At 40.1% G+C, this 26,254-nt stretch overlaps 1 protein-coding gene and 1 long non-coding RNA gene across 3 annotated transcripts in view; one reads left to right on the top strand and one right to left on the bottom strand.

Moving 5' to 3' along the window:
* The window catches only part of frmpd3 (FERM and PDZ domain containing 3), an 82,680-nt gene extending 82,116 nt beyond the window's left edge, over window positions 1–564 (bottom strand). For both annotated transcript variants that reach the window (XM_056383510.1, XM_056383511.1), the window contains exon 1: window positions 6–564. The gene's annotated coding sequence lies outside the window, so the exon portion shown is untranslated. The remainder of the gene's footprint in view (window positions 1–5) is intronic.
* Window positions 1–26,254, top strand: part of LOC130173940 (uncharacterized) — a 131,775-nt gene that overhangs the window by 73,659 nt on the left and 31,862 nt on the right. Inside the window, exons 2-3 of the long non-coding RNA XR_008828523.1 lie at window positions 5,794–5,886; window positions 13,672–13,746. This is a non-coding gene — a long non-coding RNA (uncharacterized LOC130173940). The remainder of the gene's footprint in view (window positions 1–5,793; window positions 5,887–13,671; window positions 13,747–26,254) is intronic.

Raw genomic sequence — 26,254 nt, 5'->3', positions numbered from 1 at the left:
CTTACCTGCGTGTCTCTGTGGTGGTCCTTCTCACTGTGACTGTGCTTGATGAAGACCCTCGGTCTACACAGCCATGCCCTCCTAAATGGGCATGCATCTGTGGGGCAGATCAGAGGTCTGCCTTGTGTCTGTTAGCCTGGACAAAAAGAGGGATCAAGGATCAGAGAGTCCTCCCTGCCGTCAAGCCCTGTCTAGCACATCTCCTTGTGTCTCCCGCTCTCCCGGGTCATTCCAGCCAGCCCCTCAGCAACCGCAGAGCCAGGGAGCGAGCGTTCGGGGGGGGATGGGAGGTGCTTAGAAGACTGAAGCGGACATGGAACAGCGAGCAGAGCACCTCCTCCTCCTACATGTCTGACTGCAGCCAGTGGACATGCTACAGCTGGAGCCTCTGTCCACCTCCCGTTTTCTGCCTGTGCATGTGTGTGTGTGTATGCGTTTTTTTTTTTTTTTTTTTTCGTGTGTGTGTGTGTGTGTGTGTGTGTTTGCGCGTCAGTGCTGGCTCCACTCTTCCCTGTGTGTGGAAACTCAGTCTCTTCTCTTCTCACTGTTAATGCTGCCGGTGGCTCCGAGATGCTGAGGCAGTGTGAGAGAGGAAGATGGAAAGAGAGAGAGAGAGAGAGAGAGAGTGAGGGAGAGACAGAGGGGTGTATGTGGAAGCGGGGAAGGGAGAATGGCAAGGGAGGGTATAGGAACGGTTCCTCCTGCTCCATCTATCGGTACCAGTCAATCAGGGATGCATGGCAGTGGCTGGGTTAATGAGTCATCCACACACATATGCTTGGTGTGTGTGTGTGTGTGTGTGTGTGTGTGTGTGTGTGTGTGTGTGTGTGTGTGTGTGTGTGTGTGTGTGTGTGTGTGTGTGTGTGTGTGTGTGTGTGCGTGCATGCGTGTATGTGATTCACAAGTGAGTTACACACACACATGCAGAGAAGGCAGGTTTCCATTTTGTTCTTTACATATCTTGCATGTTTATAGTGTGCAAATACATTCCTGTGCGTCCTTTGGATGCTAAGGAGCATGTCTGACATCATACTGGCTGAGAACTTTATAGCCGGCTATACACACACATACATAGCGTAAATGCACGCACAACCGAACATACACTGAAGAGAGGGACACCTAAATAACAGCAGAGGATCTCCTCCAGCTATCAGTGTGTCAACAGACCCAAGAACCTACAGCCTTAACAGGCTACCTGCCTCCCTGAATGCCCATGGGACTGATATATCACACCTTGACACTGCAGAAGATCTTCTGGAGAGGAGAGGAGAGGAGAGGAGAGGAGAGGAGAGGAGAGGAGAGGAGAGGAGAGGAGAGGAGAGGAGAGGAGAGGAGAGGAGAGGAGAATAAATATGACGGCGCCTGCAATGAGACACCCGTCCAAAAAGAACTGAAAAGCAGGTGGGCCGTTTGATTAGAGAGAGAAACAGGAGAATGAGAAAGACGAGGTGAAATGTTGAGGCTCAGTTTCACTGACAGCGTGCTCTGTTTTGTTCTCTGAGCATGCTGTCTGCTCTGCTTTGACTGCCTCAAGAATTAAAGAGAGGCAGAGAGGGATAAAATGGAGAAGAATGAAGATGTGGAGATAGGAAGAAAGGCTTTTGAAATTGACAGAGAAAGAAATAGAGAGGGGGAAAGAGAGAGAGAAATGCAGGCACTAAGACATTTCCCCATCTGATAAAAAAAAAAGGAGGGACATTTACAAAGCATGGGAGGAGCATACCAAACAACCTCTTCATCTTGTATCTCTTTCCTCTTTCTTTCTTAGATAAGTCTTTCCTTATCTTTGCATCCTCTTTAGTTTAGCATCCCTTTTGTCTTGGGCAGAATGCCTTCTTCCCTCTCTGTGTCTGGCTTTGAATTAAGCCAGCTCTCCGTCCAGCTTGAAACCAGAATTCGTGTAGAAAACAGAATAAAAAAAAAACAGAGGTTACCCCTGTCAACCTGACAGAAAAGGCCATCGGCAATCTCCCAGCATCTCAGCAAACTGAAAATGTCTAGACACACATATGTTGTGAGCAGTGGAAAGACTGCTGGCAGGATGCTTGGGCTTGCAGACAGCCATGCTTCTAGCATTATGAGTCTGAACTGAGAGGACCGTCTAAAAAGACTGTAACTATAGTGCACGCTATAGTGCACCACAACATACCACACCAGCTCTCTGCCCATACTCTCTTTCAGTCTACTGTGCTGCATACAGACTAATTCTTTCAGATATAAGAGCATGACCAATCACAACCCAAAAGAATGAATTTTGAACCTGCTGTAGCAAATTCAAATTATGGAAAAGACTCAAAACATGAAAAGGAAGTCGTGAATGTGAGAGAACTGATTAACAGCAGCTTAAAATTCATTCACAATGTGCCGTTTGTTGTAGCCTGTATCGACTCTAGACCCGATCCTTCAGGGAAACAGCTCTGCACTGACCCGAGGTCTGCTTTTGGAAGAAAACGCCTCACGCTCGGCTGTGTTAATCTAACTCTGTAATCTGCTGCTAAATCAGGCTTTAGGAGTGAGCCGAGGCAGCGACTGAGGCAATCTCGTGGAGAAGAATCAGCCTTGTGGAGTGTGTGTGGGGGTAATTATGCATGAGGAAGACGGTTAGTACTGCGTTGGATGTTGGCAGAGAACTAACAGATGGTAATTCCCTCACTCCTGCACTCCTGGCAGACCTCTGGATAACAAATGCACTGGTACCTACAGTAACACACACACACACACTAATATCACCTTATCTCACACAGAGATGCACCGCAGCAGTCAGAGAAGCCTGGCTTTAATACACATTTTGCACTAATTGCAATGCTAGGCAGGATCATGCAAGCTAGAAAGGACTTTTGGGATACCAAGCTGTGAAAAATGATTTCTGTGTTGGTCTTCTTTCAGCATTACTCTGTGTCAATAAATACACAAGGGTTTCCCACTTTCCAATAAGCCATGAGCAAAAGGTGGTTTATCATCTGCAGTTATTTTGTGAAGTGTAATCAATGACGCAGAAGCCCCTGGGTCCACTAGTATGGAGACCTCAGTACCCTCTACCACTTCTTTTACATCGGGGGCCCTGTTGTAAAGGTGAGAAGGCCCACTGGGTCTCAGACTTTGTGTTGAGGGTAGACGTCTCAGAATTAGGTTTTGTCATTTTGGCGATTATATCAAAAAGAGCAAACTAAATACTTGCAGCGAATGTGCAGCCATAACAGAAAAATGTTTAAAATGTGCAAACACTCTACATGTTTATGTTTTACATGGATAAATCAGTCTGCACTGATCTCTACATTAGAATAGGTGATTCTTAAAGTGTCTTTGGCCACAGCTGCTTTATACTGAATGAAAAGCTTCTCTCATTCAGTTCATTAAATCCCTGCAGCCACCCGAAGGCATCGGACCAGAAATATTGATAAGTCTGCAGCCTCTGATTCGAGAAGTGCCACACTAGAGTGCAGTGCTATTATACGCACGGATATCCACTGTGTTTACCTCGATTACATCATGTGCAACTGACACCAGGCCTCTACAAAGTGACGGCATACACTTCCACACACACATCAGAGTGGTGGGTTATAACTCAGCATTCTGCTTTTAGACTAGCGGGGGCTTTAGAAAAAGTGAGTGAGAGGGTTTTATTCCTTACATCCATTGCAGTGCAAACTCTGCTGTCATATCCAGTACAACATCATGTGACCGTTTACGACATGAGTCACACAGTACAATTATGACTGCAGAAATGTGGGGCTGTGTGTTCACATCGCGATGCCAGAAAAAGACGTGATTTCCTGGAGATGGGAGACTGGTGTTGTGACTGACTTAGACTTGAGACTTGATTAATCGCAACACGCTCTGATATATTTTCCACTTCATCCATCCCTCTAGCATTTTGCGCTGCTGCACCCAAAATAGCAGGTGTACATGGAGACACCCACGCAGTCCATGCACTCAAGACCACTTCACACTTGTTGTTGCACTTGCGTAATTAAAATAGGGCCCACGTTGCAGCATGTGTCATCACCATCCAGCAGTAGTCTCCCAAAATGTTATGCTGTAATGTACCCTTGGACTGAGAGGCTGGAGTCTGGGCCTCGACACTCACTACTGAGAGACTCCCTGATGCTTGCTGGCAGTGTCGCACAACACGCCTCTTAGCCTAATCCAGAGACTCAGGCTCTTGACTCAAGGTGGCTTAGAGATGGGAAATTAGTCCACCTCTTGATGGTATCCGTGTGACTGGTATCCCACTTGAGATGCAAATGGCTCACGATCAGGAGCGTGGTTTTGTTGTCACAGGATCTCCCCTTCTGGTATGTTATGTCAGAGAGTTGTACAGTGTCCTGACCAGAGTGCGTGGACACATTCTCAGCCTACTTTTCTCTACTTTCACCTCAGTCTTCATAATGTACATCTGCTCTGTTAACTTGTAAATAGTCCACTGAAGGCCAGTGGTGACTGACACAAACTGCGCAGATGCATGGTTCTACATTCTCATAGCCCCTCTGCAGAGCCTACCTGGCATTCTTGCACAACACCAAGATAGTCAAAGTCTACCTTAAATCATTTAGACCCTGTTCAAAGCATTTGGCCTTAAGACCTGATCCAAGATGCCAAAATCTTTCCTCCCTCTCCCCTCTGTCTGACATCCTCCTTGACCAGCTGACTCATGTCATATACTTCCAAGCTCTCACCAAGAGCACATGCACACAAGCAGAAAAGCTGGCTCTCAAGTGTTCCAGTAGCTCTACCCATCCAAACACAAGCACTTAAAGTCTCTGTTTAACAGCAGCATAGTCCAGTGTTTTGATGTCAGCCTCCATTTGTCTCACTCAGCCGGGAAAACTGGCTCCCGTCACCAGTGAGGAGAGCCGGCATATCAACTTTGACATCCATGCTGGGTGAGCATCTGTCAAACTTCCCTGTGCCAGTTTTCAAAAGGTTTAGTTCTGTCCAGCCTCATAAGTCCAAGTGCATACTTAGCCAGCTAGCTATACTGAGGAAGCTAAGCTACCAGCATGTTTCCAACACGACAAAAACACACTTTCAGTGATGACAAAGAACAGCACTGCCACCAGTGTAACTACGCTTCTTGGGTTTACCCAGGGACACCTTTTGACAGACAAAGATTACTTAAAAATATAACTCAGTGTTATAAATTCACACATGGAGCCCACACCTCCAGTGTGTTTCACTGTAGGGGGACGAAGTTTGAGATAGAGTACAGATCTAAAATGATATATATGGTAACTGATGGAAAAAAGACATTAAGATTCACATTCACATCAAACTCACAACTTCCTCCGAGAGAGGACAACTACAGGAGGGAAAACTGTAAAATGTGAACCTGCTGACTTACCACACACTGATTTTTTTTTTTTTTTTTTGTGTGTGTGTGTGTGTGTGTGTGTGTGAGTGAGATCTCATTCTACTGATAAATTCAACATGCCAAATAAAAATACCCATATTATTTGGTTGGTTGGCTGTACATTTCTGTTATCAGATAGTCGGATGGTGGATAGGCTTACAAAGACTATGTTAGCTCAGAGTCAGAATAAAAAAGTACTTGATTGTCCTATTAGATGCATTGTACATATCCCAACTACAGAACTGATGAGAGAAACTTAAACATTTCTGACAGTGGCCGACCACTTTTGAGCGGCACTGCCATTGGGAAATGTTATGTCCCGGTGGAACACGAGCGGCATACCACTAGAGATCAGCGTATGCCGCTGAGGGGATCGACATAAGCCGCTCCAACACTAGTGGAATACTATCAGCCACATTTTAATCTCAGCATCTTTCCCACAGAGAGAGACGGCAGTTTCCTGAAAACCCAGGGACGACTTCTGTGTCTTGGGCTCTGAGGACCTTCTCTCTGGGACTCACAGCTGGGACGTCGAGGTACTAACATACACATACGCACCTTCACTGACAAACTCTTTCCATTCATTAACAATGGGGATGAACTCCCAGTAAACAAAACTCCAGGGTCGGTCAGGGTCATACCAGTGACCTACAAGTGCATGTCAGCTGTTTGTTCTGGACATACAGTATATACAAACATAGAGGTTAGAGCCGCAGTGTGAAGTCTTGTGCACTTGAAAGTTGTCTAGAAATGTAATAGGAACTAAAATAAAGTTTATTTTTTAAAGAAATTTGCAGTGTAAAGACAGATAGCAAGTCCAAGAAATAAAACTCAGACCTATGGTCAATCGGGGTGAGCAGATGTGGGCTTCCTCGAACAACTTGCCACAATCAAAAGTAAAAAAGTAAAGCAAAACTTTATTGTGAGGAGTATTTTGTCACAATAACTCAGTACTAATAAATCAGTACTTGCTAGGAAATGTCTCACGGTACAATAACCGCCTGTGTTTCTTTCTGACCAATTCCATTACAGTTTACATTACAGGACATTATTTTGTTGCATTTTTTTTCTCTTCATATCAAACCATTCCTTCTCTCTTTCTGTCACAGTATGTAGTTCTGTGTTGACATGGTGTTGACAGCTGCAGCAAAAATTTGCAATAATTTTCTCAGGACTACTAATAAAACTTCTGACACTGTCAAATTTGTTCTGTTGTGGTCTGATGATTTCCAACAGCAAGACGAGGTGCACACTGTGTGAAGAGCTTGTTTTTGCTCTTGGGTTTTTCTTCATTTTTGTAAACGAAAGTTGCTCACAAATAGAGCAGAACAGGCAGCTGTATATAACTGAATTGCTGTGCTGATTATGGAAATAATCTAATTTCACGAACACACACACCTGCACATGTACAGGTGGTATTCATCAAGATGAAACAAGTTTGAGAAGTCAGGAGGGTTTGCATGAATCGGACAAGAAAAGATGTAGATGTAGCAGAAGAAATGTTCAGTAATGCCTTAGATCATGGTCTGAATATGTAATATTTAGTGAACACAGTATGTGTTTGAAAAAGACAAGAGCATAGGGAGTAAGGGGATAACAACTTGGTGTTTAAGAAGGAAATTAAAGTAAACTGCACTGAAAGCTTTTTAATAATCACATTGTACTGTAATATTTTTAGTAGGTAATAATACAGGAAAATGGGGAATATAGGGTAACAATATTGATATTGCAATTAAATTACTTATGGTATCATTTTAAAATTATGAAGGCCATATAACGTTTTTAATTATGGAGTAATATTTAGTATTGATATAGTGTACACTATTATTGTTGGTGGGGTACAAAACACTAAAGTAAGCCTGGCAGAAAGCCGCACCTTTATTGCTGTAGCTATAAAATATTTCTCTGTTTGAAATGATAAGAAAATAGTAGAGAACAATGATGTAGTTTCTTGGGCCAATGTAAGATCCATCAGTTGATCAAAACAGATGTTAGAGAAAAACCTTGTGGAGCTTTTATGTTCCATCATACCATCAGATCAAACTTATTGGAGATTTATTGGACAACACACAGTATAAGGAAAAGTCATCACTTAAAAATGGCATGTTCAATTTTGTTTTTGGAAAGCATGTCTTAATAATTCCAACAGAGGTAGTTGTGTTTTGTTTTAGTGACAGTACATGACCATAAGGAAAAAGAAAATACAATGTGGGATAAAGCTCTTTCTTACAGTGTAAGGCTGTAAAATAAAGAATTACTCCCTTCTCACTGTAATTACACAGTAGTTACAGGGTATGTGGGCTGTAAAATAAAGCAGTCCCTCCACCCATTAGTTTTTTTTCTTACTGAAATTACAAAGTAAATATTAGGAATGCTGACTAATATGTGGCATTATTTATACATGTAATTACACAGTACAGTCTCCACAAAAACACTAAGTGTATATCAATTTTAAAGCAGATGTCAAAGTGTAAACAGTAACGCAAAGATCTGTTCACTGAAAGATCTGTGGCTCTGAACTGAATAAGATTGGTAATGCTCCCTGATATACACCATAATGGTATTTTGGGTGACATCAGTATTGTTGAGGATCACTGGAATAATGCTGTAGCTAAAACAATGAACGTCAACCTGTCATATTTTACATTTAAATAATATATATATTTTTAATTGCCACACTTAGTTTGGCTCATTTTTCATATTGTGAGCCTGGTGCCCTGTGTGTATCCCATAATAATTTAATATGAACACTTACAGTGTCCCCCATAAATACAAATGATTCCTGCTTATTTTCTTTATTAATTTCCTATATCCAGAAGGTTATCCTGCCAGTATTTTATTCATACTCCATAAATACAAGATCTTTACACTGCAGTTTGCAGGCTGTAATCTAAAGCCTTGTTAGAAAGTTGTACTTTTGGTGGTAGACACGTAAACAAACATGCAGATGATCAACACATACATTTTGCTTAATTTCCTTCCAATTAATCAAATGAACATTGATGCAGGGCTTCACCATCACAACTATGGATAAAGTAAAAAACCATTGTCTCCTCGGGGACTGGGCTGCCTTTATACTCAAGAGATTACAGAACCTGTTTGGTTTCACACGCACGAAGACTGATCTGAGACACACAGGTACACACAGAAACACACAATAAATCCTGACAAATCCAAAGTTCTGTCAGCGGTGACCTTGCCAGAGAGGATCAAGCAGCGACTTGCATGAGGAAGGTGCCGATTGTGATCATAAGGCTTGAAGGTCTTTGATCTCTACAGCGTGGGGGCTTAACAGTCAATTAACCCTTTGATCTCTTCTGATCCCTGAGGTTTACGACGCTCTATAGCCTATATAATGTATACCGTACATACTGCACGCGCACACATGCCTCACTGCGAGATAATGGCTCCGTTGTTTCCTTCATCGGTCAAATTTGCACTGCAGATTTATGTACACAAATGTCGATCTTCCTCATCCTCCTCATCGTTTTCAGGGGTCAGGTGTTACACAGCCTGGCTGTGACAGTTCAGTGCATTTATTGGATTTCATGAGTGGTTGAGCAATGAAAACAGAAAGAGAAATAAGACAGTTAATATCCGCATTGACCTAAGGCTGAGCTGACATGACACCAGGCTGTACTGCCTAATGACATATTGACTGACAGCTTTGATTATGTGAAGACAAAGCCTGAAGTGAAAACATACAGAAAAACAACACAACAATCTTTTTTCCACTCTAGATGTGAAGGAGAACATTAGTCAGAGAAATACTAGGTGTGACGGGTTTGCTGATTTTCAACTCTTTTCATATAATGTAATTCTGCGCTTCAAAAAGCCCCTTTATTTTCCTCTCATTTCCAAGGGAAATTTTGCACTTAGGTTATTAAATGGGGAGCTCGAGCTCTCACACTCCAGGTCTTTTATGCGGCTACAATAAATGTGCGGTGGGAGCTGCCATCAGAAGTTGTTAATACCTGTGGTAACTGAGCATTTCATTAGCAATTATTTTTGAGCTACACTGCAAAACATAAAAGTGGCCAATTAAATTTGATTTTGATGAATTGATTAAGGTATTTCTCTCTTGGATCAAAGACACATATGCATACAAATGTGGTTCATGTCCTGAATGCAAATAACCAAGCCGCCATAATGACAAATCATTTGGGTTTACAAGCATGATTGAGTGTTATATAATAAAAATGGGTGTCTGACAAACAAGCACATTATATTTTGCTATATGTCATTTTTCTTCATTCACTGATCATGTCTTTCTAGTTAATTTTCTGACAATAGTGCTGCCTCATTTTTTTTTCCAGTGCAGCTGTGTTCAATTAAATTGAGTCAATTAAATTCAGCTCAGATTAGTTTGGTTCAAATCAGTTGCATTCTGTTAAATTCAAATTGGCTCATTATTCTTTAATTTGGTGACTTGAATTTGGTTCATTATTTACAATAACCACAACATGCATTAAAAGCATAATAAAACATGTAACACTTGACTACAACGTATAGCCTGCCATTTGGACACAACCGTATGTTATTTACAGATGAATTCAACAGCGGAGTGGACAACCTGGAAAGCTGTAGATGTTTTTGTTGTAAATGGCCTTCCTTATAGTGTGCACCTGCTGGGATCGTGTGTAGTCAACGCCTGTAATCTCAGGGTTTTTTCACCGGACTCCCCAGTCAGTCTATATTGTTTTTGGTGAGGGCACAAAAAGAGCCTACAAAGTAAAAGAGAAAGAAAAGAAAACAATCATATATGCTGTGCTGAGGCGGAGTGTTTCCCTCTGGGGTTTGTCCAAGCCTTCACAGTTGTCCACCAAATCCCAGCAAGTCAGAAAGAACAATCATGCAGTGGTGTTTGTGTGTTTGTGTGTGTGTCTCAGTTTTAGGTTAAACCAAGTGTGCTGCACTGAAACAACAATAGCACATAGCTGAGGGCACTGTCCTTTGAACAGAAAGAGTCAGTCAATGCTATCCACTTTAACAGACAACACAAGATATGTCTTCCTATAGGTCTTTGGCTTGGCTGTTTTTATGTCATGGGAGTTAGTCTTAAAATAGCTTCTGGGGCTCCAACCAGTGAGAGAGCAGCACATTACACAGACATACACAAAGCAGCCGTGTCAGTACATAACCTTGGGCTCCTGGGACCCTGCATGGGTCCCGGATCAATTTGAGGGTCCTTTTGAACCTACACGGAAAAATCTTGCACCCCCACTCCCTTTTGTGAAGACAACATGAGGTCTGTTTATTACTGATTACAATTGGCACTCTTGTGTAGCTGTGACATCACACTGTAGCCTGATAAACACCAGCTATCCTGTCAGAGGATAAATCAGCTGCAGGAGTCTGACAGATACTTACAGAACCTAGTGTAACGGCAATGCATTTATTGACATTTTGATATTTACATTAATTCTCTTTGAGCTTGGCTTTAAACGGCCACGATTGCGCATAATTTTTTTTAACCCTTTTATTGCTACATCGAAATGTTATCTTGTTAACTCACAATATTTTGTGAAACTTTGTTTTCTCAGTATCACAATTTAGGGGTAAATTGTCTTTTTCAAGATCAAGACTAACAGAAATCTGGTAAGAAAAAATCCTTGGCGAGATCAAAAATGATGATCAAGTTCTGTTGCACAAGACGTTTGTTGCCCATGTGAAAAGTTTATCATTAAACACGCAGTTAGACAGTCATGTCTCATTTCAACCAAATAGATATGACCTCAGCAGTCCTGTGCACAGCCATTGTTCCACATGCTTTTTTAGTCCTCTTATCTCAATATCCTGGCTTAATTATCTTGTTATCACCTGATAAAAAATTAATGGTTTTTCAAGGTCACAACTTCAGCCTAATTGTTGTTACTTTCATGAAAAGCAAGTGTAGCAGACCTGATAGTGGAGCCACACTGTAGGACAGATTAAAGTGGAAATGACACACAGTGAGATAGAGAGATCACGACTGATCATCACATTAGCCTTTACATTAATCAGCATTTGATGGACTTAGATTGCAACCACAATTAGCTACCAATTAAGTGATGAGCTTGAGAAAACATTTTGTTACATGAAGGAAAGAATAAAGCAAGATAATTAAATTATGATCACAAAAACACAAAGTTTGATTTCTTAAAATGTGGAGTCTGTTCTGATGAGCCAGTGCTCGCATGTCACAAGTACAGGAGTGACGTGATGCTATTCTTAATTGGCTAGTAAAGCACATACACTTCTGGTGGCATTAATCTGCCATTAACGTGACAATGCAGATGACTTAAAAAAATGTATTCAAGGATCTCAAGGATACCCACAATGTAGTGTTGGGTTTTCATTTGTTTGTTGCCATGAAACTCCACAGGGTACCTTTAAGTTGTAATATCAAGATAACAGGATTTAAATATAAACAATGACAGTATTTGGCATCCAGAAAATGATAAGAGGTACACAAGAGGCTCCCCTGGAACACAGCTCAGAATTTGCCAGCTTCTTTAATCAGTGTTTTGTTTGTGAGTCATGCTTTTTGCAGAGCACAAGCTGCTCTATCTCCAAAGACAGCAATTTTCTAAAGCAAACATTAGTTTGCTGCATTCTATAGTAACTAATGATCTGATCAATGTTTATTTTTTCTGTTGGAACTAATGATCTGATCAATGCTCATCTATTGTGTAATTAGAGACTATTTGAAGGACTGAAGGCAAACTCCCAAATAATCAACACACAGAGCTAAGAGAGGGAGTAGTAGTGGAAAAAACATTTGCAAGTCAGTCAACCAACAGTTGCTCAAGTCGGCCGGTTCTTTTGAGTCTGTTGGCGGTTGCGCCATCATTCCCACTACTACACCGTAAAAACGAAAAATATTGAAAAATTTCAAGGCAACAAACTGCTGGTGGTCACCATCATCAGCCCAGGAACATAGTTCCTCAGTACAACCAGTGTAGTTAAAGTATACGCGACATGTGCAGAAAGTGTCTCACAGACATGTCATCATCACGGTTTGCATTGTTTCGGTCAGGCGCTGCAATCCTGTTGTTTTATGTAGCATGTTGGCTTGAAAACTAAATTCCCCATGTTTGTGTGTGCCCACGACAACACAAGAAACAAAACAGTTTTGGTAAAAGACCAACAGGCAGACTCACTGGCTTGTCGCAGTCTGTCAGCCTCCAGCACCCTCAGTCGATCTAAACCCCTCTGACTCAAGCCATCTGTCTGGGTCAGCTACTGGGACCATCACTGTTTACCTAAGGGCTCTGCTCTTTGTTCCTCTCACATCAAGATGGTGATGTCACTTGACCTTTATTACTGTGTTTCAATCCTCGAATAGTTAGTACTCTTGTGGAATTTCCCCTGAGGCAGATGTTGCACTAACTATGACAACATTAATCCAAGGTCGCTGAACCGTCCTGAGGTATAAAATCTAGTCATCTATGAATAAATAACTGCGACGAGAGAGAGGGCAGCCTGTCACAACAATCGTTAGAAATGAGTGAACGCTTAAGTTGCGTAGAAGTGCTGTGAAATGACTGGGGAGTTGGGGGTTTGCTCTAATGAAAGTTCCTTAATGTAAAACATTTAAAGTGACCATTTTCAAGTGGCAGTTATTTTGTGAGAACAGTGTTTTGGCTTCTAAGATGCATCTCCTTTTACTTTTTTACCACCCAAAGGAAAATGTCAAAATCAGTAGGAAACAAATGAATTAACCCAAAGAAAAGCACCAGCTTGCTGTAACTGCAACCATGTCTGAAAACCTCTGAACATCCTCATCAGAGTGGCACTTAGAGGGTGAATGCTTAGAAGCTGAAGTTATGTAATTTAGAGAAAACAAGAGACCTTCTGTGCTCAGTTAAGAATTAGCACCTTACTACTGACAGCTGATCTATTCGGATATACGAATATTCGTATACGCATGTGTTTTTGTGATCTTGTTGTGGTGGATAAATTGAATTTAATATCTCACTGTCCCTTGAGAGGATAGTTTTTTATTTATCTATTCATGTTGGTTGTCTGAGCGTAAAATGATGAGTTAACTTTTTAATGAGGAGAATTTTTTTTTTTGGGAAGATAAAAAAACAAAACTTTGTTGCTAAGACACAGCATTCTCTATTCTTTATAACAAGATGTGTCATGTAAACTATTTTTTTTAAGTTTCCTTTTTTAATCTGTACATCATGATTTGTTACATGATCATTTAAAGCTTGTGGTTGTCTGATGTCTTGACAGCCCATATTCCAAATAGTGTAAGACACTAATAATTATAGGTAGAAAAAAATCATTTATTTATTTTCTTTAATTATTTTTTGTTTTGTTTCATCACATAGCATTTATTGCGAACTAGTGGTGACTGGTGAGTGCTTCTGCGCGGAGGAAGTGGAAGAGGGAACACCTGATTGAAGGTAAGACACCTTGTTATGTGAACAGTGCAGAATATCGTTTGGCTGCATGATCACTGCTTTGCTCACCATAAGTATCAAGTCAATAGCAAATGCATGGGTGATTGACATGTGTAATGTGTGTCCTTTGATTTTTCCCTGTAGCTGATTTAACTGATTTTTTGTTTTGACACACACATACACACACACACACACACACACACACACACACACACACACACGGGTACTTACAAATTAAGCTTTGTCTTTCTATAATGTCGGATTCTAATGATACAATATTGTTTTCAATCACCCTCTCATTATGGGTGGATTATACATGGTACACAGTGTGTAATTTCATATCACAATATAGATATAGTATATCATGATTTATTTAAGTCATCTAAGAAATAGTTAATTGATAAAATGATCAGACTCTTTTTTTTTTTAATGGTGTAAATTAGATACTTGACAAATCAAAGCAATACATCACATTGATTCAAAAATCAAAATAATAGCCTAATAAGATGTTGTCATAAAACACTCCTGTTCATTGATTTGTAATGCTTCCCTCATATTCAGAGGTATTAAAGCAATCTCTGATGGTAAACAAACTCACACACAGGGATTATTATCTACATGCTGCCTAAACTAATCATTTGGAATGAAAGGATACCACTATAGATGCAATTATGCTTATGTATTAATTTTGAAGTAATTCAGAAAAGTTTGTTGGAGAGGAGGTAAAATGGCCGATGGCCCCTGATGTAACTGTGTAAAAAATGATTTCCACCGAGAGAGCAGCTTAAAGGGATTGTTTAGACCGTGGAGGTGTTGCTGGCTTATAAAGCAATGTCACTTACAATGGATTACTTTGCCCTTGAACGTTTGTGTGGGTGTATGTATATTTCAGTGCATGTTTGAGGGCGTGTTTGTTTGTGTGTGCGTCTCTGTGAGTGTCCTTGATTTTTAGTCTCATTCTCCCATCATCATCATCATCATCATCATCAGCAGCAGCTCTCAGCAGAATAATGTAAGTCAGTCTCAGGGGAGGATGAGACAAATGCAGTGTGTCACAGAGTCATGAAGCCCGCTGCGCCATCACGTTGTGATAGTGTTTTGGCGGACGGACAGGGTGGGAGGAAGTGTATTGTCATCTGTTCCAATCCAGCGGCCATTACTCTCCTTTTACTTTCCACGCCTTTTTTCCTCATAGCTTTTTCACTGCACTCACACAATTATCCTCCTGTCTCCTCACATCCTGTTCCCTCTTCTCCTCTCATTAGCTGAGGAGACGGCAGTAGTTTAGGATAACAAGTTGAACATTTTGTGTGTATGTGCTCGTATGTGTGTTTGTGTGTGTCTGTTTACATGTGTGTGTTATTCCCTTGAGCCGGGGCACGTTGGCCTGTAGCAGGGCTGTGTCTTTAAAAGCAGCTCATTAGTGTGTCCTCTTGGACAGTTCTTTCTTCTTCTACAGCTGGTTCTGGGCACATTAGGCCAATGATGCTCTCTCCCTCTAATGGAGCAGAACGATGGGGCCAGCGCTGAGCTGCTCCTGTTTGCTCTCCTATTAATTATCGTTCCCCAACCAACTTAAACTCCTACAGTCCCATATGCATGTGGAAGCTTTGTAAGGCTTTCTTTAACATTCACATCAGGGGCATCGTACTCTGATCATCAGAAAACGCTGACGGCTGATCTATTTTTATTGATGTGCTCTGTGTAAGAGGCTCTGTGGCGCTTTCTTCCTCAGTCCACCATGTGAGGGTCCACGAGGTGTACAAAATGGCTGATGACTGTTGTGTGTAGCAGGTTTGGGACACATGCTGTAGTTTGATTTCTTGCTGATGGTAAACTGGAGAGCCAGTTGTTGGCAAGGGTTTTTTCAATTTCATCTGTTCTACAGAGCTCTGCGAGTGTCCTTGATTGTGGTAAACATTTGCTGTATTCAAACTGTTTGTGTCTTTGATTTTGAATTCTTGCAATACCAGTTTGGAACAAACTCTCATATCGGCACCCAAGATCATTTGTAATCTTTCCAGTCAGTTTTCTCTATGTCCGCCAAGGAGGTTATGTTTTCAGCCGTGTCTTTCTGGTTTAGGCAAAATGTACTGAACTTATTTGTACCAAACTTGAAAGGACTGGAGCATGGGCCAGGGAAGAACCTATTACATTTTGGTGCCGATCCGGTTAAAGGGATGGATCCAAGATTTTTTTAAATCACTTTCCTTAACATTATGAGATAGGGCAGTTCTAAACACTTCCCTCACTTTCCTAGGAAATACTGTTTGGATCTTGATGTAAAAAATCAGACATATTTATGGTGTTGAGATCTATGAGTTTGTAGAATTTGGCGCAGATCCAGATATAATATATATGTATGTATAATAATCATTTGGATCCAGATAATATTCTGGATCTGGCATGTTTGGCCTTGACCGAAGTGTGCGCTCTACTGACTGTCATTCTTCAGAACCATAAACAACATTTATTAAGCTCTCTTTCTGTCCATAACTTTTAAATCAATCTCAGCCCAAGTACAGATGATGTGTTTGATGTGAAGATATCTTCCATGGATCGCTACACCATTTTTAGAAAAGTCAGATTGTTTTCTGTATAACAATTCAACTTCTGAGTGCTGAAGTATGACTATTGAGTGCAACATCAATATTCATACTTATAAGACTGTTCTGTTTCACTTTTTCCATATCCCCTTTTAGTGAAATCATTAAGATTTATACCACCAACACCAAACTATATTTACTCTTTAAACAGCTTAAATAGCTGCCCCTTATTTCTTAACTTAGAGACACATGCATCCAAATATGAACAATAAATTATTATCATAATATATATATAACCAAAACCATGTGCTGCCATCCAAGAAAGGTTGTTTAAATGAAATCTATATGAATAGTGGCAAGTTTAGATTGTATTGCTGAAACATGATTGTGATATTCACTGGTTTATCTAATAACAGTATAAAATCCCCCAAAATGATGCTCACAAAATCTTCTACTGATCAATACCCTTCCACATTGGCTCCCAGTTCCTGCCACATGCAACATAAAGACTCCCTAATAGACTACCTAATAAACCATTATAAATCTGTATCCTATCAATTCCTTCTGATTGAAGTAGTCTGACTGCTTACATTACCCAGCAATTAAAAATGAAAACTGCCAGAAGCACAACTTTTTCTTTTGGTGCTCATTTCCTTTGGAGCGGACTCCCTGATGTGATAAAAAGGGGAAACACTTTGTAGGCTTTTTCTAGTTGGGAATTTAGTTTGTGTTTGTGTTATGTTCTCCCAGTTTATGGTTTTTTCATAATTGTGCGTGTCTGTTTGTTTTGAGTAGGAGCAACTGCTGTGTGTAAGAGTGCTTCTGCAACTCGTTCATATTTCAGATTGTCATGTGTAGCTGAGCAGCATTGTCATCCTTTGTGGCTCTGACTCTTCCTCCCTTCCTCCCTCTGGTGATGCAGATGCTGTTTATGGTGTTATTATGCTGTTCCCACGATCATCTTGATGATGAAAATGACATTGGTGATGGTGCTCATGCTTATGCCATCCATTGGTTCTTTTTATGTTTATTCTGTGTATATTGTTAATGTTTCATTTTGCAGTAAATATAGTTTTTACCTTATCCTCGAATTGCACATCTGACCTCCTTTTAGGCTTCTCACATTTTTCTGTGGGACAACAAAGTGCTATAATGGCAACAACTGGAATCAGAGAAAAATATATAAAACTTACGCACAAGGTTAAATTGCATTCAGGCTCAGGGGTATGTAGTGAATGAAAACACACCTTCAGTTAGGAGACATGTACAAGCGCTCTTCCTTCATAGATAACTGACTGAAACAAGCTACAGGTTCATCTGAGACCATGTGGTAAAAAGAGCTCTTTGCTTCAGCATAGAATTGGTTACTTTGCTGGAATAAAGGGGTGATAAACCAACAAAGGGTATTTTCTCCATCTGATTCAATAGAGCTATAGTGAAACTGTAAGAAACAACAGCACCATTTTTTGTCCTTTTGTTCTTGTTTTTTATTCATTTATCTTTGTTCTTATCAATGGCTGTTTATGCGTGCAGCTGTCATTAAGCTCCCCCAAAAAACATGACTTAAAATGAAAATGCTTTCCCCCAGGCTAACTCTAATGTGCTTGTTTTTTATTTTGTATAAACCACTGAAGTGGAATGCATGACATTATAAACAATGCATGTTCATGTTGCATGTAGCAGTAGCATAGTAGTCTTACTTGGTTGTGTGTACATTGCATGAGCTACAACATGCTTGAGGAAAAATTAAGTGACTGCATGATTTCTACATTGATTTTCTGCCTCATTAGAATACATAATTATAGTTTTAATGAAATATCTTTGACATTCTAAAACTAATTTTAATAACTTTAATAACATCTCACTTTGAAAGTAAAAAATAAAGATGATGGCCCCTTTGAAAGCTGGATGTAGTGTGTGTGTTCTTTAATCAGAGAACAGACTCTGCTGTGTTATTCTTGGAGAGGGAGGAAGAGACAGGGATTCATTTTTCATGGAGCTATTTGATTTGCACATTTGGCTTTCAAGGATTCTCAGTGGCACGTGAAAACCCAGAGTATATTTCAGCGACTGAAAGCTCAGCATGAATAAGTCAACAGTGTCAAAATATTTATTTATTCATTTATGAATCTCTGCTCACTGGTGCTCCTCAGCAGCATCCCTCAGTGGCACTGGAACATATGCTTTTGTCTAAGTACATGCAAATTGTTAAGCATGTGTACATTGTTTTATAAATGTGTGTTTATTGGTTCCATATTACATTGACTTTTCTATCTTTCTTGGCATCCCTCTAACTTTTTTCAAACTCCCTTTGCCTTATGTTAGACTAACAATTTTTAGGAAACCCATTACCTTTATCTATTACTGGCTGCTATTGCATGAAATGACTGAAACAATCCAAATAGGAGTCTCTGTGTGGTGTATAACTAACGGTTTGTTGACATTGCTTTGTGGCTGGTGTTTCACTCCTTATATTTTACTTGCTGTTGTAAATCCAGTACTTCTTTTAGAGTGATTCATATTCTTGTCATGATCTGCCTCCATAATGACTTTGTGCTTTTCACACTCCAAATGTGCTTTTGTTTATCTCCTGTTTTTTTTTTTTCAAATATCTTACCTTGTGTGTCCACTGTTTGCCTTACTTCCTGTCAGTCTGCTTCCCTGCGATTGCCTGATGTATTTCACCTGTGTCCAATCATCCCTCCCTCCCCCCTTGTGTATTTAAGTCTCTGTCTTCCCCTTTATCTTTGTCAGTTCATCTGCTTTCTTCTGTTGAGGCCCCTGTTGTTTCCTCGTGCTCCCGAGTAGGGGTGGGCGATCTGGCCAAAAGATCATATGAAAATCCTTTTGGATGGAATTGCAATCCATGATCTGAAATAGGATTTGAATCACGATGTCCATCCAGTTTCCGCTCTTATTTTTTTGTGAGAGTTCTGACTGGAATTTGTGATTTATATCCTTCTGCCGCTTCTTTCGGATTTTTGTCTGCTCGCTACTACTCTTCACGTCACAACCAATCACATTTTTTTCTTATTTCATATGGAGTATTTATTTGGACAGCACTGTTATATGTTTATGAGCTGCTATATGTAAGTGTTTTGATTTGAAAGTTAACAGTGGGCTGTCTGAGTTTTCCCTGTCATTTGGATTTTAAGAGTTTTGCTTTCTTGACAGTGCTTCAGTTTTTGCACGTCTGCTTTTAAGTAATTCTGCCTCCGCGCCAGCAACAGCCAGAACTAGAAGTATATTGTTTTTGGGTTTTATTAAATTACCTTTTTGCACATATCAGCTTTTGTTCTTGTCTGCATTTGGTTCCTGAAGTTACTACTGCCGAACAGTTCTCACTGCTGTCCGAGCAGCTTGGCTTTCAGGGAGTAAAAAATGCCTGTAATAGGAAATAACTGTTGTGTTGGAAGGGAGATAATGGGTTGTAGGTTATGCAGAGCATATGTGGTGGCAATATACAGTTCTTTAGTTTGCAAGGTCAGCACTATTGCAAAGCAATATACTTAAATCAGACAAAGAATTATGATCCAGAAAATACCTATGTCATGCATACTTGTCCCTGGCAGCCTGCAGAGGTGCCAGCTGACAGCTCATTTATGTGAAAGAGGAAAGCAACGAAAAAACAAGGTGACAGTTAAGTCAGTGGCTCATCTGTGAAAGTAGCCATCTGCCTATCCTTGTTTATACAGCTTCTGTCAAGTTAGAGAAACATATTTTGGCTGCCAAGAACCAACACCGCCAAAGATGTCCATTTTTTAGTATTTTTTTTAAGAAAGGCAAAACTACCCATTACCTGTCGACAGCTGTAAGAGCAACCTTTCAGACGGTTACCTTCATCTTTCAGAGTTGATTGTGGTGCCCTTTAGACGCCTTGGACTACTTAGTTTGAATTGAACACCCTTTTCAATTCTTGTTAGTACCTTGGGTTCGCCTGAACATTATTGACATTAATTACAATACTGATGAATTGAAGACATCAGAGTTCTTCGCCCAATCCCAGAGCCGTAGGAGAGGATCACTTGCACATTCAAAAAGAAAGATTCAGATATAGATTCACATTTGAACAGATTCACACTTGTTGAAAAACTATATTCTCTGCTTAAAAACCTGAAATGCTATTGTAGAGAGTGCATTTGTCTGTGCAAAATTATATTATTAAATATATTAAATTATATGACTGAAACCTATTGAATTAAATATCACCAGTAATGTATAAGGGTCGCTACATTAGTGTCTCATCCCGGTCTGCTGCTCAGCACAGATGTTCAGCTCATTTTTTTTTTTTTTTTTTGGTTTGTTAATTCATATGACCGTTAGTCCTACTCTTACTGACATTACAGTTTAACACAATTTATGTCATTCATAGTCATGACCATTGCTCTTATGGGTAATACATACTGACTTACTTACAATATAAAAACGGGCAGCTCTTCCTGGCACACAAACTCACACAGCTTACTGTAACAAAAAAGATTGGTAGGTCACTAAACTGCTGGAGGCAGTCATTAGAGCACATCTCTTCTTCTGCTAAAACATAGTAACATAACTTTTTCAATGCCTCCATTCGATTTAATTTAAATGTTCAGCAAATAAACTTTATAAATCTGAGAACCAAAACACATGCAATGATGCAGACTCAAAGTTAATGCTTATATGCTTCATTTAGTTTGTTTTGTTGTATGTAATTTTCTTGTTTTTCTCAGATGATTCTTTTTATTACAATAGAAAATCATGGACTGCTGCAAATTCTGACAATGGAGAGCTTAATTGTGTATGGCGCAAATAAACAAAGTTTCTTTTGTTTAGCGCTAGTGCAGTGTGCACAGATAGTGAATCAAGGGGCAGGTTTATTGTTGTGACTAATACAGTATAGCTGCTAATTTGGAACAAAGCAAAGAAACAGCAGGTGTCAAAATTGAATAAAATTAATACAGGAGTAAATAGGATATAGTTTACTCTAGTGTTAGAATTCTTTGCAATGTAATGTTTCCCTGTGTATTTGTGCTTGTGCCTGCCTCAGTGTGTGTGTCTGTGTTATAAACAGAGAGAGGCTTTGTGACTGCTGTGTTCTTCCTGCCAACATAGCTGTTTACATTGCTGTGCCGATAATTGGATCAAACGAAGCTTATTAGCAGTGGATTGCAAGTGGTGACATATTTCCAACAACATTTAGCTCCATATATAAAAAACAAGTCTATGTTTTGTTTACCATCATAAGCAGAGGCTAGCATCCAAAACGCTGTCATATTGTAATGAATTAAGATAGACATACTCATATTCATTTCTGAGACACAGATTTGGAAAAAAACAACAAACAAACAAACAAACACACACAAAAATACATTGAGAAGCCCGAAAAACCTCAGAGACCAAGACCTAACACATTATTTCCGTTCTGTTCTCCCTGCAGGCTTTACCCAGCAGCTTTGCTTTCAGTGTCTTGGCAGCTTAATCAAAGACAGAAAGTCCATAGTGGGTTTAGAAATGTGCAGGCGGGAACAGACAGCACAGCACACTTCTCCTTACCTATAACGATTGTGTCTGACTTGAAGAAACAAAAAAAATCAAAATTTTGTGACTCAAAAAAACCCAAAGCAAACATTTGAGTTTTTATACTCAACCACCACCAAGGCTTTTTTTTTTTAAACACATAAAATCACCAATGTTAACATGTATCTGACAAGCAACATCTTAAGGCTTTGCAGATAAAGCCTGTAAAGGTGGATGGTACCAGGCTGAAAGCCTCTCAGTGGGAGGAGGTTGGGGTGGGTGAGTGACAGTTTGACATGAAAGATTGTTATTTGTACCTTGTCTCCTACCGAGTATCTGTTGGTTCAAGCATGTGTTCAAATGGGTGATTATAAGATCAGCCTGCAGGACAAAGGTGAGATTTTTCTGCCTGATTGTGACTCACTCTGCTTCTTGTTTCCACTTTCACCACTCTACTAACTCACCTAACTATGAAGGCTTTCTTTTTTCGTGACAGTGCACCATGCCATTCTGAGTAATTGCTATGAAGCGAATGTACGACAAGGTGAATGTGTAGCTCAGCCGGCATCCCGCCCACAATTTAAATGTGGCTTGGACTTGAACAGATGGGTCAAGGTCACTGTCAATCGAGATATCAATAGCCCTGGTCCCTATAAGCGAAGTAAGCCATCATGCTTGTTTGTAACCCTTCCTTTGCGTGTTGTGACGACGATCTAGTCGACATGTGAGCATCAAAGTTTGTGTCCCATTCTACTTAATGGGGAAAGAGGCCGTGAAGAGCTCACTGACCGTTTGCCTCTGTTATTTATTGGTTATGAGGCTCAGCAGTTCACCCTTGGCCTCTATGAAGTTAGATTAATGATATGGATTAATTTGAGTAAAGCCTGAGAAAAAGTTACCTGAGTAAATTTTGATGATTTACACGATCACTTTTTACCTGCTTTGTTTACTGGTTATGAGGCAGTTGTAAGCTCATACCTCCTGACAGCCTAACACACATCACTGATGTTGTCATGTTTGACATTTGGCAACTTCACATTTCCTAAATTCTACAGGTTTGTATAATCCATCATAAATCTTGATTGCTTGATGAACATCAAATAAATCTTCGTCCACCTTTGACGTCATAAAAGATTGAAAGGTGTTGTGACGTTAGCAGTGAGATGAGTCCTCTCCATGGTTGGTGAACACATTTCCTTAATTGCTCAGAGGAGATAATTGTCACTTAATCATTTTTGTAATGGTCATTTGCAATGTTGGTGATATTTTTTTTTTAATGTGTTGGTGCCCCTATGCTCCTGTATTCCACTCTTATGAAAGATCATCCCGCTGATAGGTGAAGTGGCACCACCACCCTTCACCTGCAGTCTGTTCACTGTTTACCATGAGGATTTTATTTCTGTCCCCTCATCTTCCAGTTCACCCTTTTTCCTCTGGCTCTGAACAGATTCAAATGGGCTTGTTCACAGATGCTTTTTTTTTTTTTTTTTTTTAAGGCAGTGTAAAACTAATAATGCATTGGCTAATGGATCATTGTGCCTCTTGCCAGCAGTACCAGCACACTGCAGCCTGTTGGAATCTTCTCACTATTTCATTCTTGTATTTACCATTTACTGGTCTTTGGTCTTATAGAATGGATTGAAGGATACAGGATTTTACTCATTAAAGGTCGAGTCCTTCATTTTAAGAGAAGGCAGATGCTTCCGTGGCAATGATTACAGTTGTTTGTTTCGATTAACCCACAGCTGAGCTTTAGGAAACATGGGAATACTGCACAACACCATTCCAATTAAATCTATTGCAGTAGCTAATTGGAGAATTTATTTTCCATTCTTCCACACTCACCTTCCACTTAATCGCAGGTTTTTTCTTTTACTCTCCACTGGGGATAGAGTGAGTTTCTGTTAAATTCAATTATCTAAGTGGAAGATACCATTCTTTAACTACACATTTGACTGGCCCCAATTCAATTTATTTCTACTTTTCTCTGCACTGAGCTATCTCTCTATTTCCACTCTGTCTTCCACCAGTTAAATCCTTATATTATACTGTAAAAATAACCTTTTACCATTTCATAATATTATATCTCTCATAGTCTCTGTCTTGTAAATGGGAGTTACAAAGATGCAGTCTTTTGGGATGGAGCAGAATCCGAGTTCGGCAGCTTGAAAGAGGCTTTTGCAGGCTCATGTTGGACGAGGGAGAAAGGAAACTCTAGAGAAAACCACTGAGAGCTAAACAGACAGAGACAGAGATTAAAAGAGTCTTCACTGCCACAGGCCTTTAATCATGAAACTCATAAAGAACAGGAAACAGCAAAGTCCCATGGTTCTGCGCCATTCTGTTAGGATCCAAAGCATATACCCGCCCACACACACACACATATACAAACAGACAAATTGTGATGGCATAAAACACCACAGGTGAAACCTGCAAACCAAACCTGACATCACCTGTGATAGAGAATCCCTGAGGTTTTTCTCTTTTTCATTACAAGACGCTGTTTGTCTTTGATGAGGTTAGAGCAAGAGGTAAAATCACACAGGAAACAGTTTAGAGAGAAAACAGAACAGTCTATACAGTGATGATGATAAACCCCACCAGTTCAAAAGCCTAAAACATGAACAATTTTGAATAATTCAAATAAAGTTATTTAAATTGAGGCGCAGTATAATATACTGTGTTCTACTTTTATGAATGACATTAGATAACAAGTTTTTATCTATTACAATGGGCATAAAAAACAGCCGAAATGTGTAGAACCCCCCCCCCCCCCCCCCAATTAATTTGATCAGTACAGCTTCATTATTACTGATAAAGCAATGGCCATGACTGTGAATGACACAAATTGTGTGAAACTGTAATAAATTTTTCACAACTCGTGTTGTTCGTTTTAATGTACAGTTAATGCAGTATGACAATATGTTTCCAGTCAAAGATGATACATTTTGAATTTTTGCTCAGAACTACTTGGATTTTAGAATGATATGCAGGCTGCAGACACAGGGCTGTAATTGATTGTCAGTATCGGTTTCCTAAGTTTCCTAAAGCTCAAGGTAACATCATCAAGTAGCTTTTGTTGGAGCCAACAATCAAAAACTCAAATATATTAATTTCACCATCACATAAGACAAAGAAAAGCAGTAAATCTACACAACTGAAAAGAGGAACTTGGAGTATGTTTAGTATTTTTGCTTGAAAAATGACTTAAAGTGTTAATTGATTATTGAGAGTGTTTTTTCTCTCAATTGACATATCAATTAATCAGCTTTTCACTTCACCTCTACGCGCAAACTTTTTGAAATTGCCTGACTACAGTATATGAGATACTCGGTATGCAAGACACACCTTAAGCACTTAAGCCATCATTCTTTATCCCTGGATGAGATACGTTTTTGTGACACAACACAAGCCTCATCACCGCCAAATAAAAGCTGCCAGGCAGCGTAATGACATAATAAAGTTTCCTCCCAACACATTCACTTGCTGCTTTGACCTTTGATGTTTTTGACCTTCCTCATAACTCAGATAATGGCTTTTGATTGAACAGCTCTGGGAATGTGTAGGCAGGTATTTGTATGCATGTGTGTATGTTGGCGTGTATGTGTGTGTACGTGCACTGGGGAGCGGGATGTAAAAACTAAGTTACAGACTTTGACACCCACTCCATCAGCTCTGTGAATTGTGGAACTGCATCGATCGCTGTGACAACGTCATTGTGTCCTGCCGGGCACAGCTGGGGAGGAAGATAACAGAGATAACATAGCTCGTTTCTCACGAGAGTGTACTTCTGTCTGTTTCCCTGCCTCTGCCCTAGGCTGTGCATCTGAACAGCTGTGTGTGTATGGGACGTGCTCTGTTTATGTTGGTTGGATGTACGCTAATAGGCAGTGTCTCAGAGGCAATGCTAAAGATAACACATTTGAAGCTGGCGTGTGTGTGTGTGAGAGATTTCCTGTGTTGAATGTGCTTCCCGCTGCAAATTAGCAGATAGCAGAGTGAGGCATTACTGTCAGGTATGGAGGGTTTGAAATTTGAGGTAACCACACATGTAAACACACACACACACACACACACACACACCAAGTGGAAGCATCTGTCTTGTGCTGTACTGTAGTGTGAGGAAGTAATGGTGCAATATGTTAACCAAAGACATCTCCAAGGTTAAACGTTTGCATTCGTGTGCACTTTGCCCGAGCACAGTTAGCTGATGAGAACTGAAGATTTCCTACACTATTAGCCCTTTTTCTGTTCAGTCCTTTGGATGATGATGAAGTAGTGCTGAACATGTGCAAGCTGCAGGGGAGTGAGATTAGAGGAGGTCTTATGTGAACTAATAGACTGCAGAGTACCTAAAGGTGGAGCTTGGAGCTGACAATATGCTTTGAGCACTTTGGAGCAGTGGCACAAAAGAGGCTCTATAAACCTTTGCAATTGGATGATGAGAAATGAATGTCTTCACAGAAAGG

Source organism: Seriola aureovittata, chromosome 8, assembly GCF_021018895.1.
Source record: "Seriola aureovittata isolate HTS-2021-v1 ecotype China chromosome 8, ASM2101889v1, whole genome shotgun sequence".
Taxonomy (NCBI): Eukaryota; Metazoa; Chordata; class Actinopteri; order Carangiformes; family Carangidae; genus Seriola; species Seriola aureovittata.
The sequence above is the reverse complement of the archived record's forward strand: the minus strand, read 5'-3'. Positions and strand labels throughout refer to the sequence as shown.